Genomic DNA, 16,955 nt, shown 5'->3' with positions numbered 1-16,955 from the left:
AGGGAGGAACAAAACAACGCCGTCATGCATTAAAAGTCCCGCAATAGTGGAACTGCCACTTCCACATGGCCCCAGGGGTCCGGAGCCGTAGTCCGCTATTATCGCGGCAGAGCGTCTCAGCGGCTAGGCACGCCGCTTGCAAAATCCAAGTTGCCCAATGCGAGACGCCACACAAGTAGAAGTTTCTCCTTTCATTTATTGAGGGATCAGGAGTCAACGTGTTCATTCCCCCAACACAGATTGCCATACCGGTTTCGGGCAACACGCCCTTGCTCACTGGCCATGCGCGTCGTTTACAGCTGATTGAACTTGACCTTTAATATCCCGTCTTTGTAGTTTCCTTGGTGAGTTGCCTTCTGCGTAAGGTAGTTCGTTATTTCCACAGTGGGTGCTGTTAAACTGGGTGCATGTATATCATTCCCCTTGGTGGGTTGCATGGAGGAACAAAACAACGCCGTCATGCATTAAAAGTCATGCAATAGTGGAACTGCCACTTCCACATGGCCCCAGGGGTCCAGAGCCGTGGTCCGCTATTATCGCGGCAGAGCGTCTCAGCGGCTAGGCACGCCGCTTGCAAAATCCAAGTTGCCCAATGCGAGACGCCACACAAGTAGAAGTTTCTCCTTTCATTTATTGAGGGATCAGGAGTCAACGTGTTCATTCCCCCAACACAGATTGCCATACCGGTTTCGGGCAACACGCCATTGCTCACTGGCCATGCGCGTCGTTTCCAGCTGATTGAACTTGACCTTTAATATCCCGTCTTTGTAGTTTCCTTGGAGAGTTGCCTTCTGGGTAAGGTAGTTCGTTATTTCCACAGTGGGTGCTGTTAAACTGGGTGCATGTATATCATTCCCCTTGGTGGGTTGCATGGAGGAACAAAACAACGCCGTCATGCATTAAAAGTCCCGCAATAGTGGAACTGCCACTTCCACATGACCCCAGGGGTCCGGAGCCGTGGTCCGCTATTATCGCGGCAGAGCGTCTCAGCGGCTAGGCACGCCGCTTGCAAATTCCAAAATCCAAGTTGCCCAATGCGAGACGCCACACAAGTAGAAGTTTCTCCTTTCATTTATTGAGGGAGCAGGAGTCAACGTGTACATTCCCCCAACACAGATTGCCATACCGGTTTCGGGCAACACGCCCTTGCTCACTGGCCATGCGCGTCGTTTACAGCTGATTGAACTTGACCTTTAATATCCCGTCTTTGTAGTTTCATTGGTAAGTTGCCTTCTGGGTAAGGTAGTTCGTTATTTCCACAGTGGGTGCTGTTAAACTGCGTGCATGTATATCATTCCCCTTGGTGGGTTGCATGGAGGAACAAAACAACGCCGTCATGCATTAAACGTGCCGTAATAGTGGAACTGCCACTACCACATGGCCCCAGGGGTCCAGAGCCGTGGTCCGCTATTATCGCGGCAAAGCGTCTCAGCGGCTAGGCACGCCGCTTGCAAATTCCAAAATCCAAGTTGCCCAATGCGAGACGCCACACAAGTAGAAGTTTCTCCTTTCATTTAATGAGGGAGCAGGAGCCAAAGTGTTCATTCCCCCAACACAGATTGCCATACCGGTTTCAGGCAACACGCCCTTGCTCACTGGCCATGCGCGTCGTTTACAGCTGACTGAACTTGACCTTTAATATCCCATCTTTGTAGTTTCATTGGTAAGTTCCCTTCTGGGTAAGGTAGTTCGTTATTTCCACAGTGGGTGCTGTTAAACTGCGTGCATGTATATCATTCCCCTTGGTGGGTTGCATGGAGGAACAAAACAACGCCGTCATGCATTAAAAGTCCTGCAATAGTGGAACTGCCACTTCCACATGGCCCCAGGGGTCCGGAGCCGTGGTCCGCTATTATCGCGGCAGAGCGTCTCAGCGGCTAGGCACGCCGCTTGCAAATTCCAAAATCCAAGTTGCCCAATGCGAGACGCCACACAAGTAGAAGTTTTTCCTTTCACTTATTGAGGGAGCAGGAGTCAACGTGTTCATTCCCCCAACACAGATTGCCATACCGGTTTCGGGCAACACGCCCTTGCTCACTGGCCATGCGCGTCGTTTACAGCTGATTGAACTTGACCTTTAATATCCCGTCTTTGTAGTTTCATTGGTAAGTTGCCTTCTGGGTAAGGTAGTTTGTTATTTCCACAGTGGGTGCTGTTAAACTGCGTGCATGTATATCATTCCCCTTGGTGGGTTGCATGGAGGAACAAAACAACGCCGTCATGCATTAAAAGTCCCGCAATAGTGGAACTGCCCCTTCCAGATGGCCCCAGGGGTCCGGAGCCGTGGTCCGCTATTATCGCGGCAGAGCGTCTCAGCGGCTAGGCACGCCGCTTGCAAATTCCAAAATCCAAGTTGCCCAATGCGAGACAAAACACAAGTAGAAGTTTCTCCTTTCATTTACTGAGGGAGCAGGAGTCAACGTGTTCATTCCCCCAACACAGATTGCCATACCAGTTTTGGGCAACACGCCCTTGCTCACTGGCCATGAGCGTCGTTTACAGCTGATTGAACTTGACCTTTAATATCCCGTCTTTGTAGTTTCATTGGTAAGTTGCCTTCTGGGTAAGGTAGTTCGTTATTTCCACAGTGGGTGCTGTTAAACTGGGTGCATGTATATCATTCCCCTTGGTGGGTTGCATGGAGGAAAAAAACAACGCCGTCATGCATTAAATGTCCCGCAATAGTGGAACTGCCACTTCCACATGGCCCCAGGGGTCCGGAGCCGTGGTCCGCTATTATCGCGGCAGAGCGTCTCAGCGGCTAGGCACGCCGCTTGCAAATTCCAAAAGCCAAGTTGCCCAATGGGAGACGCCACACAAGTAGAAGTTTCTCCTTTCATTTATTGAGGGAGCAGGAGTCAACGTGTTCATTCCCCCAACACAGATTGCCATACCGGTTTCAGGCAACACGCCCTTGCTCACTGGCCATGCGCGTCGTTTACAGCTGATTGAACTTGACCGTTAATATCCCATCTTTGTAGTTTCATTGGTAAGTTCCCTTCTGGGTAAGGTAGTTCGTTATTTCCACAGTTGATGCTGTTAAACTGCGTGCATGTATATCATTCCCCTTGGTGGGTTGCATGGAGGAACAAAACAACGCCGTCATGCATTAAAAGTCCAGCAATAGTGGAACTGCCACTTCCACATGGCCCCAGGGGTCCGGAGCCGTGGTCCGCTATTATCGCGGCAGAGCGTCTCAGCGGCTAGGCACGCCGCTTGCAAAATCCAAGTTGCCCAATGCGAGACGCCACACAAGTAGAAGTTTCTCCTTTCATTTATTGAGGGAGCAGGAGTGAACGTGTTCATTCCTTCAACACAGATTGCTATACCGGTTTCGGGCAACATGCCCTTTCTCACTGGCCATGCGCGTTGTTTACAGCTGATTGAACTTGACCTTTAATATCCCGTCTTTGTAGTTTCATTGGTAAGTTGCCTACTGGGTAAGGTAGTTCGTTATTTCCACAGTGGGTGCTGTTAAACTGTGTGCATGTATATCATTCCCCTTGGTGGGTTGCAGGGAGGAACAAAACAACGCCGTCATGCATTAAAAGTCCCGCAATAGTGGAACTGCCACTTCCACATGGCCCCAGGGGTCCGGAGCCGTAGTCCGCTATTATCGCGGCAGAGCGTCTCAGCGGCTAGGCACGCCGCTTGCAAAATCCAAGTTGCCCAATGCGAGACGCCACACAAGTAGAAGTTTCTCCTTTCATTTATTGAGGGATCAGGAGTCAACGTGTTCATTCCCCCAACACAGATTGCCATACCGGTTTCAGGCAACATGCCCTTGCTCACTGGCCATGCGCGTCGTTTACAGCTGATTGAACTTGACCTTTAATATCCCGTCTTTGTAGTTTCATTGGTAAATTGCCTTCTGGGTAAGGTAGTTTGTTATTTCCACAGTGGGTGCTGTTAAACTGCGTGCATGTATATCATTCCCCTTGGTGGGTTGCATGGAGGAACAAAACAACGCCGTCATGCATTAAAAGTCCCGCAATAGTGGAACTGCCCCTTCCAGATGGCCCCAGGGGTCCGGAGCCGTGGTCCGCTATTATCGCGGCATAGCGTCTCAGCGGCTAGGCACTCCGCTTGCAAATTCCAAAATCCAAGTTGCCCAATGCGAGACAAAACACAAGTAGAAGTTTCTCCTTTCATTTACTGAGGGAGCAGGAGTCAACGTGTTCATTCCCCCAACACAGATTGCCATACCAGTTTTGGGCAACACGCCCTTGCTCACTGGCCATGAGCGTCGTTTACAGCTTATTGAACTTGACCTTTAATATCCCGTCTTTGTAGTTTCATTGGTAAGTTGCCTTCTGGGTAAGGTAGTTCGTTATTTCCACAGTGGGTGCTGTTAAACTGGGTGCATGTATATCATTCCCCTTGGTGGGTTGCATGGAGGAAAAAAACAACGCCGTCATGCATTAAAAGTCCCGCAATAGTGGAACTGCCACTTCCACATGGCCCCACTGGTCCGGAGCCGTGGTCCGCTATTATCGCAGCAGAGAGTCTCAGCGGCTAGTCACGCCACTTGCAAATTCCAAAATCCAACTTGCCCAATGCGAGACGCCACAGAAGTAGAAGTTTCTCTTTTCATTTATTGAGAGAGCAGGAGTCAACGTGTTCATTCCCCCAACACAGCTTGCCATACCGGTTTCGGGCAACACGCCCTTGCTCACTGGCCATGCGCGTCGTTTACAGCTGATTGAACTTGACCTTTAATATCCCGTCTTTGTAGTTTCATTGGTAAGTTGCCTTCTGGGTAAGGTAGTTTGTTATTTCCACAGTGGGTGCTGTTAAACTGTGTGCATGTATATCATTCCCCTTGGTGGGTTGCATGGAGGAACAAAACAACGCCGTCATGCATTAAAGTCCCGCAATAGTGGAACTGCCACTTCCACATGGCCCCAGGGGTCTGGAGCCGTGGCCTGCTATTATCGCGGCAGAGCGTCTCAGCGGCTAGGCACGCCGCTTGCAAAATCCAAGTTGCCCAATGCGAGACGCCACACAAGTAGAAGTTTCTCCTTTCATTTATTGAGGGAGCAGGAGTCAACGTGTTCATTCCCCCAACACAGATTGCCATACCGGTTTCGGGCAACACGCCCTTGCTCACTGGCCATGCGCGTCGTTTACAGCTGATTGAACTTGACCTTTAATATCCCGTCTTTGTAGTTTCATTGGTAAGTTGCCTTCTGGGTAAGGTAGTTCGTTATTTCCACAGTGGGTGCTGTTAAACTGGGTGCATGTATATCATTCCCCTTGGTGGGTTGCATGGAGGAACAAAACAACGCCGTCATGCATTAAAAGTCCCGCAATAGTGGAACTGCCACTTCCACATGGCCCCAGGGGTCTGGAGCCGTGGTCTGCTATTATCGCGGCAGAGCGTCTCAGCGGCTAGGCACGCCGCTTGCAAATTCCAAAATCCAAGTTGCCCACTGCGAGACGCCACAGAAGTAGAAGTTTCTCCTTTCATTTATTGAGGGAGCAGGAGTCAACGTGTTGATTCCCCCAACACAGCTTGCCATACCGGTTTCGGGCAACACGCCCCTGCTCACTGGCCATGCGCGTTGTTTACAGCTGATTGAACTTGACCTTTAATATCCCGTCTTTGTAGTTTCATTGGTAAGTTGCCTTCTGGGTAAGGTAGTTCGTTATTTCCACAGTGGGTGCTGTTAAACTGCATGCATGTATATCATTCCCCTTGGTGGGTTGCATGGAGGAACAAAACAACGCCGTCATGCATTAAAAGTCCCGCAATAGTGGAACTGCCACTTCCACATGGCCCCAGGGGTCCGGAGCCGTGGTCCGCTATTATCGCGGCAGAGCGTCTCAGCGGCTAGGCACGCCGCTTGCAAAATCCAAGTTGCCCAATGCGAGACGCCACACAAGTAGAAGTTTCTCCTTTCATTTATTGAGGGAGCAGGAGTGAACGTGTTCATTCCTTCAACACAGATTGCCATACCGGTTTCGGGCAACATGCCCTTTCTCACTGGCCATGCGCGTTGTTTACAGCTGATTGAACTTGACCTTTAATATCCCGTCTTTGTAGTTTCATTGGTAAGTTGCCTACTGGGTAAGGTAGTTCGTTATTTCCACAGTGGGTGCTGTTAAACTGTGTGCATGTATATCATTCCCCTTGGTGGGTTGCAGGGAGGAACAAAACAACGCCGTCATGCATTAAAAGTCCCGCAATAGTGGAACTGTCACTTCCACATGGCCCCAGGGGTCCGGAGCCGTGGTCCGCTATTATCGCGGCAGAGCGTCTCAGCGGCTAGGCACGCCGCTTGCAAAATCCAAGTTGCCCAATGCGAGACGCCACACAAGTAATAGTTTCTCCTTTCATTTATTGAGGGATCAGGAGTCAACGTGTTCATTCCCCCAACACAGATTGCCATACCGGTTTCGGGCAACACGCCCTTGCTCACTGGCCATGCGCGTCGTTTACAGCTGATTGAACTTGACCTTTAATATCCCGTCTTTGTAGTTTCCTTGGTAAGTTGCCTTCTGGGTAAGGTAGTTTGTTATTTCCACAGTGGGTGCTGTTAAACTGGGTGCATGTATATCATTCCCCTTGGTGGGTTGCATGGAGGAACAAAACAACGCCGTCATGCATTAAAAGTCCCGCAATAGTGGAACTGCCACTTCCACATGGCCCCAGGGGTCCGGAGCCGTGGTCCGCTATTATCGCGGCAGAGCGTCTCAGCGGCTAGGCACGCCGCCTGCAAAATCCAAGTTGCCCAATGCGAGATGCCACACAAGTAGAAGTTTCTCCTTTCATTTATTGAGGGATCAGGAGTCAACGTGTTCATTCCCCCAACACAGATTGCCATACCGGTTTCGGGCAACACGCCCTTGCTCACTGGCCATGCGCGTCGTTTACAGCTGATTGAACTTGACCTTTAATATCCCGTCTTTGTAGTTTCCTTGGTAAGTTGCCTTCTGGGTAAGGTAGTTCGTTATTTCCACAGTGGGTGCTGTTAAACTGGGTGCATGTATATCATTCCCCTTGGTGGGTTGCATGGAGGAACAAAACAACGCCGTCATGCATTAAAAGTCCCGCAATAGTGGAACTGACACTTCCACATGGCCCCAGGGGTCTGGAGCCGTGGTCCGCTATTATCGCGGCAAAGCGTCTCAGCGGCTAGGCACGCCGCTTGCAAATTCCAAAATCTAAGTTGCCCAATGCGAGACGCCACACAAGTAGAAGTTTCTCCTTTCATTTATTGAGGGAGCAGGAGTCAACGTGTACATTCCCCCAACACAGATTGCCATACCGGTTTCGGGCAACAAGCCCTTGCTCACTGGCCATGCGCGTCGTTTACAGCTGATTGAACTTGACCTTTAATATCCCGTCTTTGTAGTTTCATTGGTAAGTTGCCTTCTGGGTAAGGTAGTTCGTTATTTCCACAGTGGGTGCTGTTAAACTGCGTGCATGTATATCTTTCCCCTTGGTGGGTTGCATGGAGGAACAAAACAACGCCGTCATGCATTAAACGTGCCGCAATAGTGGAACTGCCACTACCACATGGCCCCAGGGGTCCGGAGCCGTGGTCCGCTATTATCGCGGCAAAGCGTCTCAGCGGCTAGGCACGTCGCTTGCAAATTCCAAAATCCAAGTTGCCCAATGCAAGACGCCACACAAGTAGAAATTTCTCCTTTCATTTATTGAGGGAGCAGGAGTCAACGTGTTCATTCACCCAACACAGCTTGCCATACCGGTTTCGGGCAACACGCCCTTGCTCACTGGCCATGCGCGTTGTTTACAGCTGATTGAACTTGACCTTTAATATCCCGTCTTTGTAGTTTCTTTGGTAAGTTGCCTTCTGGGTAAGGTAGTTCGTTATTTCCACAGTGGGTGCTGTTAAACTGTGTGCATGTATATCATTCCCCTTGGTGGGTTGCATGGAGGAACAAAACAACGCCGTCATGCATTAAAAGTCCCGCAATAGTGGAACTGCAACTTCCACATGGCCCCAGGGGTCCGGAGTCGTGGACCGCTATTATCGCGGCAGAGCGTCTCAGCGGCTAGGCACGCCGCTTGCAAAATCCAAGTTGCCCAATGCGAGACGCCACACAAGTAGAAGTTTCTCCTTTCATTTATTGAGGGAGCAGGAGTCAATGTGTTCATTCCCCCAACACAGATTGCCATACCGGTTTCGGGCAACACGCCCTTGCTCACTGGCCATGCGCGTCGTTTACAGCTGATTGAACTTGACCTTTAATATACCGTCTTTGTAGTTTCATTGGTAAGTTGCCTTCTGGGTAAGGTAGTTCGTTATTTCCACAGTGGGTGCTGTTAAACTGTGTGCATGTATATCATTCCCCTTGGTGGGTTGCATGGAGGAACAAAACAACGCCGTCATGCATTAAAAGTCCCGCAATAGTGGAACTGCCACTTCCACATGGCCCCAGGGGTCCGGAGTCGTGGACCGCTATTATCGCGGCAGAGCGTCTCAGTGGCTAGGCACGCCGCTTGCAAAATCCAAGTTGCCCAATGCGAGACGCCACACAAGTAGAAGTTTCTCCTTTCATTTATTGAGGGAGCAGGAGTCAACATGTTCATTCCCCCAACACAGATTGCCATACCGGTTTCGGGCAACACGCCCTTGCTCACTGGCCATGCGCGTCGTTTACAGCTGATTGAACTTGACCTTTGATATCCCGTCTTTGTAGTTTCATTGGTAAGTTGCCTTCTGGGTAAGGTAGTTCGTTATTTCCACAGTGGGTGCTGTGAAACTGCGTGCATGTATATCATTCCCCTTGGTGGGTTGCATGGAGGAACAAAACAACGCCGTCATGCATTAAAAGTCCCGCAATAGTGGAACTGCCACTACCACATGGCCCCAGGGGTCCGGAGCCGTGGTCCGCTATTATCGTGGCAGAGCGTCTCAGCGGCTAGTCACGCCACTTGCAAATTCCAAAATCCAAGTTGCCCAATGCGAGACGCCACACAAGTAGAAGTTTCTCCTTTCATTTAATGAGGGAGCAGGAGCCAAAGTGTTCATTCCCCCAACACAGATTGCCATACCGGTTTCAGGCAACACGCCCTTGCTCACTGGCCATGCGCGTCGTTTACAGCTGATTGAACTTGACCTTTAATATCCCATCTTTGTAGTTTCATTGGTAAGTTCCCTTCTGGGTAAGGTAGTTCGTTATTTCCACAGTGGGTGCTGTTAAACTGCGTGCATGTATATCATTCCCCTTGGTGGGTTGCATGGAGGAACAAAACAACGCCGTCATGCATTAAAAGTCCTGCAATAGTGGAACTGCCACTTCCACATGGCCCCAGGGGTCCGGAGCCGTGGTCCGCTATTATCGCGGCAGAGCGTCTCAGCGGCTAGGCACGCCGCTTGCAAATTCCAAAATCCAAGTTGCCCAATGCGAGACGCCACACAAGTAGAAGTTTTTCCTTTCACTTATTGAGGGAGCAGGAGTCAACGTGTTCATTCCCCCAACACAGATTGCCATACCGGTTTCGGGCAACGTGCCCTTGCTCACTGGCCATGCGCGTCGTTTACAGCTGATTGAACTTGACCTTTAATATCCCGTCTTTGTAGTTTCATTGGTAAGTTGCCTTCTGGGTAAGGTAGTTTGTTATTTCCACAGTGGGTGCTGTTAAACTGCGTGCATGTATATCATTCCCCTTGGTGGGTTGCATGGAGGAACAAAACAACGCCGTCATGCATTAAAAGTCCCGCAATAGTGGAACTGCCCCTTCCAGATGGCCCCAGGGGTCCGGAGCCGTGGTCCGCTATTATCGCAGCAGAGCGTCTCAGCGGCTAGGCACGCCGCTTGCAAATTCCAAAATCCAAGTTGCCCAATGCGAGACGCCACACAAGTAGAAGTTTCTCCTTTCATTTATTGAGGGAGCAGGAGTCAACGTGTTCATTCCCCCAACACAGATTGCCATACCGGTTTCGGGCAACACGCCCTTGCTCACTGGCCATGCGCGTCGTTTACAGCTGATTGAACTTGACCTTTAATATCCCGTCTTTGTAGTTTCATTGGTAAGTTGCCTTCTGGGTAAGGTAGTTCGTTATTTCCACAGTGGGTGCTGTTAAACTGGGTGCATGTATATCATTCCCCTTGGTGGGTTGCATGGAGGAACAAAACAACGCCGTCATGCATTAAAAGTCCCGCAATAGTGGAACTGCCACTTCCACATGGCCCCAGGGGTCTGGAGCCGTGGTCCGCTATTATCGCGGCAGAGCGTCTCAGCGGCTAGGCACGCCGCTTGCAAATTCCAAAATCCAAGTTGCCCACTGCGAGACGCCACAGAAGTAGAAGTTTCTCCTTTCATTTATTGAGGGAGCAGGAGTCAACGTGTTGATTCCCCCAACACAGCTTGCCATACCGGTTTCGGGCAACACGCCCCTGCTCACTGGCCATGCGCGTTGTTTACAGCTGATTGAACTTGACCTTTAATATCCCGTCTTTGTAGTTTCATTGGTAAGTTGCCTTCTGGGTAAGGTAGTTCGTTATTTCCACAGTGGGTGCTGTTAAACTGCATGCATGTATATCATTCCCCTTGGTGGGTTGCATGGAGGAACAAAACAACGCCGTCATGCATTAAAAGTCCCGCAATAGTGGAACTGCCACTTCCACATGGCCCCAGGGGTCCGGAGCCATGGTCCGCTATTATCGCGGCAGAGCGTCTCAGCGGCTAGGCACGCCGCTTGCAAAATCCAAGTTGCCCAATGCGAGACGCCACACAAGTAGAAGTTTCTCCTTTCATTTATTGAGGGAGCAGGAGTGAACGTGTTCATTCCTTCAACACAGATTGCCATACCGGTTTCGGGCAACATGCCCTTTCTCACTGGCCATGCGCGTTGTTTACAGCTGATTGAACTTGACCTTTAATATCCCGTCTTTGTAGTTTCATTGGTAAGTTGCCTACTGGGTAAGGTAGTTCGTTATTTCCACAGTGGGTGCTGTTAAACTGTGTGCATGTATATCATTCCCCTTGGTGGGTTGCAGGGAGGAACAAAACAACGCCGTCATGCATTAAAAGTCCCGCAATAGTGGAACTGTCACTTCCACATGGCCCCAGGGGTCCGGAGCCGTGGTCCGCTATTATCGCGGCAGAGCGTCTCAGCGGCTAGGCACGCCGCTTGCAAAATCCAAGTTGCCCAATGCGAGACGCCACACAAGTAATAGTTTCTCCTTTCATTTATTGAGGGATCAGGAGTCAACGTGTTCATTCCCCCAACACAGATTGCCATACCGGTTTCGGGCAACACGCCCTTGCTCACTGGCCATGCGCGTCGTTTACAGCTGATTGAACTTGACCTTTAATATCCCGTCTTTGTAGTTTCCTTGGTAAGTTGCCTTCTGGGTAAGGTAGTTTGTTATTTCCACAGTGGGTGCTGTTAAACTGGGTGCATGTATATCATTCCCCTTGGTGGGTTGCATGGAGGAACAAAACAACGCCGTCATGCATTAAAAGTCCCGCAATAGTGGAACTGCCACTTCCACATGGCCCCAGGGGTCCGGAGCCGTGGTCCGCTATTATCGCGGCAGAGCGTCTCAGCGGCTAGGCACGCCGCCTGCAAAATCCAAGTTGCCCAATGCGAGATGCCACACAAGTAGAAGTTTCTCCTTTCATTTATTGAGGGATCAGGAGTCAACGTGTTCATTCCCCCAACACAGATTGCCATACCGGTTTCGGGCAACACGCCCTTGCTCACTGGCCATGCGCGTCGTTTACAGCTGATTGAACTTGACCTTTAATATCCCGTCTTTGTAGTTTCCTTGGTAAGTTGCCTTCTGGGTAAGGTAGTTCGTTATTTCCACAGTGGGTGCTGTTAAACTGGGTGCATGTATATCATTCCCCTTGGTGGGTTGCATGGAGGAACAAAACAACGCCGTCATGCATTAAAAGTCCCGCAATAGTGGAACTGCCACTTCCACATGGCCCCAGGGGTCTGGAGCCGTGGTCCGCTATTATCGCGGCAAAGCGTCTCAGCGGCTAGGCACGCCGCTTGCAAATTCCAAAATCTAAGTTGCCCAATGCGAGACGCCACACAAGTAGAAGTTTCTCCTTTCATTTATTGAGGGAGCAGGAGTCAACGTGTACATTCCCCCAACACAGATTGCCATACCGGTTTCGGGCAACAAGCCCTTGCTCACTGGCCATGCGCGTCGTTTACAGCTGATTGAACTTGACCTTTAATATCCCGTCTTTGTAGTTTCATTGGTAAGTTGCCTTCTGGGTAAGGTAGTTCGTTATTTCCACAGTGGGTGCTGTTAAACTGCGTGCATGTATATCTTTCCCCTTGGTGGGTTGCATGGAGGAACAAAACAACGCCGTCATGCATTAAACGTGCCGCAATAGTGGAACTGCCACTACCACATGGCCCCAGGGGTCCGGAGCCGTGGTCCGCTATTATCGCGGCAAAGCGTCTCAGCGGCTAGGCACGTCGCTTGCAAATTCCAAAATCCAAGTTGCCCAATGCAAGACGCCACACAAGTAGAAATTTCTCCTTTCATTTATTGAGGGAGCAGGAGTCAACGTGTTCATTCACCCAACACAGCTTGCCATACCGGTTTCGGGCAACACGCCCTTGCTCACTGGCCATGCGCGTTGTTTACAGCTGATTGAACTTGACCTTTAATATCCCGTCTTTGTAGTTTCTTTGGTAAGTTGCCTTCTGGGTAAGGTAGTTCGTTATTTCCACAGTGGGTGCTGTTAAACTGTGTGCATGTATATCATTCCCCTTGGTGGGTTGCATGGAGGAACAAAACAACGCCGTCATGCATTAAAAGTCCCGCAATAGTGGAACTGCAACTTCCACATGGCCCCAGGGGTCCGGAGTCGTGGACCGCTATTATCGCGGCAGAGCGTCTCAGCGGCTAGGCACGCCGCTTGCAAAATCCAAGTTGCCCAATGCGAGACGCCACACAAGTAGAAGTTTCTCCTTTCATTTATTGAGGGAGCAGGAGTCAATGTGTTCATTCCCCCAACACAGATTGCCATACCGGTTTCGGGCAACACGCCCTTGCTCACTGGCCATGCGCGTCGTTTACAGCTGATTGAACTTGACCTTTAATATACCGTCTTTGTAGTTTCATTGGTAAGTTGCCTTCTGGGTAAGGTAGTTCGTTATTTCCACAGTGGGTGCTGTTAAACTGTGTGCATGTATATCATTCCCCTTGGTGGGTTGCATGGAGGAACAAAACAACGCCGTCATGCATTAAAAGTCCCGCAATAGTGGAACTGCCACTTCCACATGGCCCCAGGGGTCCGGAGTCGTGGACCGCTATTATCGCGGCAGAGCGTCTCAGTGGCTAGGCACGCCGCTTGCAAAATCCAAGTTGCCCAATGCGAGACGCCACACAAGTAGAAGTTTCTCCTTTCATTTATTGAGGGAGCAGGAGTCAACATGTTCATTCCCCCAACACAGATTGCCATACCGGTTTCGGGCAACACGCCCTTGCTCACTGGCCATGCGCGTCGTTTACAGCTGATTGAACTTGACCTTTGATATCCCGTCTTTGTAGTTTCATTGGTAAGTTGCCTTCTGGGTAAGGTAGTTCGTTATTTCCACAGTGGGTGCTGTGAAACTGCGTGCATGTATATCATTCCCCTTGGTGGGTTGCATGGAGGAACAAAACAACGCCGTCATGCATTAAAAGTCCCGCAATAGTGGAACTGCCACTACCACATGGCCCCAGGGGTCCGGAGCCGTGGTCCGCTATTATCGTGGCAGAGCGTCTCAGCGGCTAGTCACGCCACTTGCAAATTCCAAAATCCAAGTTGCCCAATGCGAGACGCCACACAAGTAGAAGTTTCTCCTTTCATTTAATGAGGGAGCAGGAGCCAAAGTGTTCATTCCCCCAACACAGATTGCCATACCGGTTTCAGGCAACACGCCCTTGCTCACTGGCCATGCGCGTCGTTTACAGCTGATTGAACTTGACCTTTAATATCCCATCTTTGTAGTTTCATTGGTAAGTTCCCTTCTGGGTAAGGTAGTTCGTTATTTCCACAGTGGGTGCTGTTAAACTGCGTGCATGTATATCATTCCCCTTGGTGGGTTGAATGGAGGAACAAAACAACGCCGTCATGCATTAAAAGTCCTGCAATAGTGGAACTGCCACTTCCACATGGCCCCAGGGGTCCGGAGCCGTGGTCCGCTATTATCGCGGCAGAGCGTCTCAGCGGCTAGGCACGCCGCTTGCAAATTCCAAAATCCAAGTTGCCCAATGCGAGACGCCACACAAGTAGAAGTTTTTCCTTTCACTTATTGAGGGAGCAGGAGTCAACGTGTTCATTCCCCCAACACAGATTGCCATACCGGTTTCGGGCAACGTGCCCTTGCTCACTGGCCATGCGCGTCGTTTACAGCTGATTGAACTTGACCTTTAATATCCCGTCTTTGTAGTTTCATTGGTAAGTTGCCTTCTGGGTAAGGTAGTTTGTTATTTCCACAGTGGGTGCTGTTAAACTGCGTGCATGTATATCATTCCCCTTGGTGGGTTGCATGGAGGAACAAAACAACGCCGTCATGCATTAAAAGTCCCGCAATAGTGGAACTGCCCCTTCCAGATGGCCCCAGGGGTCCGGAGCCGTGGTCCGCTATTATCGCAGCAGAGCGTCTCAGCGGCTAGGCACGCCGCTTGCAAATTCCAAAATCCAAGTTGCCCAATGCGAGACAAAACACAAGTAGAAGTTTCTCCTTTCATTTACTGAGGGAGCAGGAGTCAACGTGTTCATTCCCCCAACACAGATTGCCATACCAGTTTTGGGCAACACGCCCTTGCTCACTGGCCATGAGCGTCGTTTACAGCTGATTGAACTTGACCTTTAATATCCCGTCTTTGTAGTTTCATTGGTAAGTTGCCTTCTGGGTAAGGTAGTTCGTTATTTCCACAGTGGGTGCTGTTAAACTGGGTGCATGTATATCATTCCCCTTGGTGGGTTGCATGGAGGAAAAAAACAATGCCGTCATGCATTAAAAGTCCCGCAATAGTGGAACTGCCACTTCCACATGGCCCCAGGGGTCCGGAGCCGTGGTCCGCTATTATCGCGGCAGAGCGTCTCAGCGGCTAGGCACGCCGCTTGCAAATTCCAAAATCCAAGTTGCCCAATGGGAGACGCCACACAAGTAGAAGTTTCTCCTTTCATTTATTGAGGGAGCAGGAGTCAACGTGTTCATTCCCCCAACACAGATTGCCATACCGGTTTCAGGCAACACGCCCTTGCTCACTGGCCATGCGCGTTGTTTACAGCTGATTGAACTTGACCTTTAATACCCCGTCTTTGTAGTTTCATTGGTAAGTTGCCTTCTGGGTAAGGTAGTTCGTTATTTCCACAGTGGGTGCTGTTAAACTGTGTGCATGTATATCATTCCCCTTGGTGGGTTGCATGGAGGAACAAAACAACGCCGTCATGCATTAAAAGTCCCGCAATAGTGGAACTGCCACTTCCACATGGCCCCAGGGGTCCGGAGTCGTGGACCGCTATTATCGCGGCAGAGCGTCTCAGTGGCTAGGCACGCCGCTTGCAAAATCCAAGTTGCCCAATGCGAGACGCCACACAAGTAGAAGTTTCTCCTTTCATTTATTGAGGGAGCAGGAGTCAACATGTTCATTCCCCCAACACAGATTGCCATACCGGTTTCGGGCAACACGCCCTTGCTCACTGGCCATGCGCGTCGTTTACAGCTGATTGAACTTGACCTTTGATATCCCGTCTTTGTAGTTTCATTGGTAAGTTGCCTTCTGGGTAAGGTAGTTCGTTATTTCCACAGTGGGTGCTGTGAAACTGCGTGCATGTATATCATTCCCCTTGGTGGGTTGCATGGAGGAACAAAACAACGCCGTCATGCATTAAAAGTCCCGCAATAGTGGAACTGCCACTACCACATGGCCCCAGGGGTCCGGAGCCGTGGTCCGCTATTATCGTGGCAGAGCGTCTCAGCGGCTAGTCACGCCACTTGCAAATTCCAAAATCCAAGTTGCCCAATGCGAGACGCCACACAAGTAGAAGTTTCTCCTTTCATTTAATGAGGGAGCAGGAGCCAAAGTGTTCATTCCCCCAACACAGATTGCCATACCGGTTTCAGGCAACGTGCCCTTGCTCACTGGCCATGCGCGTCGTTTACAGCTGATTGAACTTGACCTTTAATATCCCGTCTTTGTAGTTTCATTGGTAAGTTGCCTTCTGGGTAAGGTAGTTTGTTATTTCCACAGTGGGTGCTGTTAAACTGCGTGCATGTATATCATTCCCCTTGGTGGGTTGCATGGAGGAACAAAACAACGCCGTCATGCATTAAAAGTCCCGCAATAGTGGAACTGCCCCTTCCAGATGGCCCCAGGGGTCCGGAGCCGTGGTCCGCTATTATCGCAGCAGAGCGTCTCAGCGGCTAGGCACGCCGCTTGCAAATTCCAAAATCCAAGTTGCCCAATGCGAGACAAAACACAAGTAGAAGTTTCTCCTTTCATTTACTGAGGGAGCAGGAGTCAACGTGTTCATTCCCCCAACACAGATTGCCATACCAGTTTTGGGCAACACGCCCTTGCTCACTGGCCATGAGCGTCGTTTACAGCTGATTGAACTTGACCTTTAATATCCCGTCTTTGTAGTTTCATTGGTAAGTTGCCTTCTGGGTAAGGTAGTTCGTTATTTCCACAGTGGGTGCTGTTAAACTGGGTGCATGTATATCATTCCCCTTGGTGGGTTGCATGGAGGAAAAAAACAATGCCGTCATGCATTAAAAGTCCCGCAATAGTGGAACTGCCACTTCCACATGGCCCCAGGGGTCCGGAGCCGTGGTCCGCTATTATCGCGGCAGAGCGTCTCAGCGGCTAGGCACGCCGCTTGCAAATTCCAAAATCCAAGTTGCCCAATGGGAGACGCCACACAAGTAGAAGTTTCTCCTTTCATTTATTGAGGGAGCAGGAGTCAACGTGTTCATTCCCCCAACACAGATTGCCATACCGGTTTCAGGCAACAC

The sequence above is a fragment of the Triturus cristatus genome, chromosome 1_1 (assembly GCF_964204655.1).
Source record: "Triturus cristatus chromosome 1_1, aTriCri1.1, whole genome shotgun sequence".
Lineage (NCBI taxonomy): Eukaryota > Metazoa > Chordata > Amphibia > Caudata > Salamandridae > Triturus > Triturus cristatus.
This window is presented reverse-complemented; position numbering follows the sequence as displayed.